This window comes from Amborella trichopoda, chromosome 6 (assembly GCF_054954075.1).
Source record: "Amborella trichopoda isolate Santa Cruz 75 chromosome 6, AtrichopodaSantaCruz75HAP2 v2.0, whole genome shotgun sequence".
NCBI lineage: Eukaryota > Viridiplantae > Streptophyta > Magnoliopsida > Amborellales > Amborellaceae > Amborella > Amborella trichopoda.
This window is the reverse complement of record NC_142341.1, coordinates 7,936,990-7,942,297: the sequence shown is the minus strand read 5'-3', so window position 1 is coordinate 7,942,297 and position 5,308 is coordinate 7,936,990. Positions and strand designations below refer to the sequence as shown.

Sequence of the window (5,308 nt, the reverse complement as noted above, 5' to 3'; positions counted from 1 at the left end):
CATTGAACTTATACTATTCTGTGAGCTAGTGGGCTCACCCTAGGGTGCAGTTTCTATAAGGTTTCTATAAGGTGCAATTTCTATAAGGTACGGTTTCTCTCGGTCGTTATATATATAGGGTGCAGTTTCTATAAGGTTGCAACCTTAAACAATGCAATGAAGGCGCACCTTAGAATTTTATCATTACGTGTAAGTTTGTTGCAAAAAATTCTTAGTATTATCTTAAAATCTATTTTCATACCTAAGTAGAAAATTTTAAAATCTAAAAATGGTTAAAATCAAGTAGATCTATAAATATATGAAAATCTTGAAAATTGACGGTCTAGATAATATGTTGCAAGATGCACTATTTTCGAGACTCAACAACATTTTTTTTTCATATTCATATATCTCGATGTCGAGATGATTGATTAAAGGTTTTTGCCAATATTAAAACAACATTTTCAATAGATTTTTGAGATGCATCTGTGATTCTACATTTTAAGGTTGCAACCTTATTAAAACTTTTCTCGTATACATATATATATAGAAGATACTACAAAACGCCTATAGGTGACAATGAACAGTGCTTTCGTCTACCCTCATCACTTTCCAAAGTTCATCGTACGGTCACGATTATCTGGTAGTGTTTTATTTTTCATTTTTTTTCTACAGATCGGAATGACCTAAAATTTGGTATATGTGTTTATCACAATATTTAAATATACAAAAAATATCAAAAAAATATATTACATACAGATATTTGACCAAAATTCCCTCGAAATATTTCGGGGGTATTTTCATCAATATTGTTTTTGCGAATTATTATTTTTATATTTTTATTTGGTGCGCCCCACTAATATGTACATACACTCTAAATTTCAGGTCATTCTGATTTGTAGAAAAATGTGAAAAATGAAACACTACCGCACAATCGTGACAGTACGATGAACTTTGGATAGTAATGAGGGTAGGCGAAATCACTGTTCATTTTCACCTATAGGCGTTGGGAAGACTTTTTCTATATATATGTATATATATACAATGATTTCATGCAACTGTTGTATAGTAATATGATGCAACAACCTTAAAAAATCATCTTATGGCCATTTGTTTTATCCAACTTTTGAAATATACAGTCTTTTCATTCTAATGAACAATCACAAAAAAAGAAAAAATTCAAAACACAACCTAGAAAGTATTTTTTTATCCCAATTAACATAGGCTGTTCATTTTAGTGAGATGCTTAGATCTAGGCCTTAGAAGGATTTCTTCATTTCCAATTTTTTGGATTATTTTATTATCATTGGATGAACAATGCTAAAAAAAAAAAATGATTTTGAGTCTATAAAGGCTAAGATCTTGAAATTCACAAAATGAATGGTGTAGATTTGTTTTTGGAGGTGACTCATTTTGAACATATCTAGGGTCCAAATTGAACTCTTTGCTTTTTGGATATTGATTATTGAGATAAAGAGAGAGTGTGTGCAAAATTTGAGGTCATATAAATACCTCAAACATGGTTTTCTAGAAGTGTCGTTGCATTCTACTATGATACAACTATTGCATTAAATCATTGCTCATATATATATATATATATATATATATATATATATATAAATTTTTTTTTTTTTTTGGGTGCGGTTTGTATAGAGTCTAGGCTCTAAAACAATCAAATTAGAGCCTACCTTCAAATAGTATCGAGAAATGTTATTTTAATACTGAAAATCTTTGTGATAGCCTTAAAATATATTTTCACCTTTTTTTATAAATTTTAAATCTTAAAAAATGGTGTAGATCGACAGATCTATGAAAATCTTGAAAATTGACAGTTTAAAAATGTGTTAAAAAATACACTATTTCCAAAATTTGAAATACAATTTTTTCTTATGTCCGTGCATCTTGATGTTGAGATAAATCAATTTGAAGATATTTGAGCATCAAAACAACCTCTTCTAGTGAAATTTTTTAGGTAGGTTCTAATTTGATTGTTTAGGGCCTTGGCACTATATAGGAAGACACTACAAAACGCCTACAGGTGAAGTTCTACAGTACTTCACTAATACATCATCACCGTCCAAAGTTAATCACATTGTCACAGTTGTCCGGTAGTATTTGAATTTTTATAATTATTGTACTAATCATATTTATCTAAAATTTGAAGTGTGTATACATATGACCAAATTACACCAAAATAAAATATTAAAAAATAATATATAAGGGATTTAGGGGAAGTGAGGCCTGAACCCTTACTATCCCAAAAACTAGTTTCATTCCGACTAATATCCACCCAAATCAACGATTTGAATTGGAAATTGCGGTTTTAAAACACTAATACTCAAGATGCGCATTTAGCTATATGGTGCACCACAATGGACTTTGTGTGTTGCATGTAACTCAGAGTATCCACCTTCAATTCTGATAATGAATGGCGCAAATATATGCAGTTGCTATTATTACGCTGTCTAAATATATTGGTATTTTTTGACGCCAATATCTCACGAAATAGATTATTAGAGTCTTGGGATTTTCAAATAATAGTATTCCACTAAATGAATTACCAGTATTGGTATTTTCAAACACTAATAACTCCCTAAATGACCATGTTAAACGTTTGAATTCCACTATGTCGATGGCGTTTAATTTTCAAAAGATAACGGTGATTTCAAATACCAATATTTCACTTTAAACACTTATATGAAATTTGTATGTTTTCACGCCATCTCATTAAACAATTCACTCGCGAAACATTGGAATATATGTAAATGAATGTCTTGTGAAGTGTTTAAAGAGCAATATTGGTATTTGAAAGTTCTGGTTTATCACATAAGTGTTTTTTAAAAAACTACTTTAATTTTGATGAAGGGGCAAAATTAGAAATTACTTATCAAATATTTGACTCATATGATTGCTCCTTTGTTTGCATGTTACATTCTAATTTCCTAGGGATTAATGGATTCCTTGCAGTTGTTTTTTCTCATTAGCATACCTGTTACAGTAAGCATGAGCACAAAATCACAACCTATAGTAGTTATTATTATTTTTGACAAAATAATAATGTTTAACTCTAGAAGTCGATAGAAATAGAACTCTAAACGTTATGGCACCTACTCACCTTTACAACTTCGGCCATTCTTGTGCTATAGTTTATTTGAAAGCCTACAATTGAAAATTCGGACTCAGGTTATGATTAATTAGGGAGGCTTCTTTGCAGAACCCAGGTCTAACAGGAGTTGATGGTGTCAACAGAGATTGCAATGGTGTGTTTGTTGCGGCGTCTGCAGCCTAGGACGGGCATCTTCAAGGCGTGACCTCTTGCTCCGATCTCCCCTACACCTAGGATGTTGTCTGCACCAAGAGCCAATATTGAACATGATTCCAACTGCAGCTGGGCCGAGTCTCCATAGTCATTTAGAAAATTTTAGCTCTTTCAAAACATTAGGCAAATGTTTACCACTGATAAGGCTTTAACGATGAAAATGATCAATTGAAAGGTTTTTCAATTTCATGACACTCTTTTTCTACTGTATTTTAGAGGTGCACCAACCTTAGATAAATTTTCCTCTTTAAATATGCCCTCACTATTTCATATGTTACCCTCACAACCCACTTTTTTTGGATATTTTGATTTTATTTTTTTATTTATAAAATTAATATCAAATTTTGAATGTCTATGCTTCTCACCAATCCACACTTATAGAAAATATAAAATTAATAACTCTAAATAAATAAAAAACTAAAATAACTAAAATGCCCCTACAGTTGTACATATATTTAGGTCATTTTATCTTAGTTTAATTATTTTTTGAAGATGCTTTATGGTAATAAAAAACACAAAAATTTGATCTCAATATGTTATATAGAAAAAAAGACAAAACTGAAATACTAGACGCGCTCCTACAAAGGAAGAACATAAACAAAAATATGGAATATTGGATGATGAAGGCAAGAAACCCTCTAAACCCTCGAGTGAGGAGAATGATCTTCAATGAGAGGCACTGAGAAAGAGGGACATAGGGTGACGTTGGAGAGGCAAGAGAGGGAAAACAAAATAAGAAGGATGATGTGAGTGCGTGAATTGATGGAAAATATATATATATATATATTTATATATTCTTGCGGTGTGTGATCCATGCTCCTGAAGCTTTGTTCTCCATAGGGAGGGTTGCAGGGCCACGATCACCATTGTTGAGGGATAAGGACTTCTCACACCTTAAAATACAATCTAACTGAACTTAGAACTACAAGAGTGGGTTGGAAGTTGGGATGCCCTCTCACTTAAGTTCCAATCGTCAAACGTGCCCTAAACGTTGGGCATTATGAAGGATTAGCAGGCAATGGAAGAGAGGATATACATTAATGAGATGGAAACACAAATTGATGAGCTACTACTTGGTGGTCCAAGTGATTTCCATTATTAGCGATAGTTAAGATTATATCTACCAAAAAAGAAGTTATGTTTATTGATTAAATCCTTCCATGCATATGACAAGGTGTTATCACAAACTTCAAATAAAGCATGAAAGAGAAGATTGTGCTAGTTCTGGTGGGAACTATTTATTTTTTTGTTCTTTTGGTTGCAGTTCACAAATAATATCATGCTGATGTTACTGGATTAATATTGCCTGTGGCAAATGGAGATCTGCAAGCTATTTCTACTGTGGTTTTTTTCATTTATGATAGAATAACTCTGTTGTTTTTGCATTAATTCTAAACTACCGTTGAATAAAATGGTTGTAGTTTTGCATCCTCCATAAAGTTTGCTTTTTTTTTTCTTTTTTTTTTAAAGTTAAACCTACCTCCATGAAATTCCTGAAAGGATGATATCTTCCATGAAGTAGTAGGATTTGTATAATAACCCACCTACTAACTCCTTCATTGACAGGCGTCAGCAACCGAAGGACCCACCGTCCCTGCCCAAGATGGGTCCACGAAGGGCATTTATGTCGCCCCACCAAGAGCTGGTGGGGTTGGAAAGGCCGGAACTGAAATGAGGAGGAGAAACGAAAAGAATTCAATAAGAGTCGGTAACCTTTCGGAGGACACAAGGGCAGTGGCAGTGGCAGTGGCAGTGGCAGTATTAGTATTAGTATTAGTATTAGTATGAGTGGGGCAGTGGCAATAGGATTTGAACCCAATAAGGAAAAATTACAAAAAAAACCCGAAGACTACACTATTTGTGCAACTTACTCTCAATCTAACTTTTTTTCTCAGTTTTTTCCCTATAAAATTTTTTTTATGCAAATAACCCCCAACTTAAATAAAATAAAATAAAAAGACTAAACTACCCTTAATACTATTGCACACGCCTCTCTCTCACACGCCTCTC

At 32.7% G+C, this 5,308-nt stretch overlaps 1 long non-coding RNA gene across 1 annotated transcript; it reads right to left on the bottom strand.

The window, feature by feature from the left end:
* Positions 1–2,985: 2,985 nt before the first annotated feature.
* Positions 2,986–5,050, bottom strand: LOC148781531 (uncharacterized). The gene is made up of 2 exons (XR_016057633.1): positions 4,779–5,050; positions 2,986–3,327 (listed from the first exon to the last, which is right to left on the bottom strand). It is a non-coding gene; the product is annotated as an uncharacterized LOC148781531 (long non-coding RNA).
* Between the last annotated feature and the right edge of the window lie 258 nt (positions 5,051–5,308).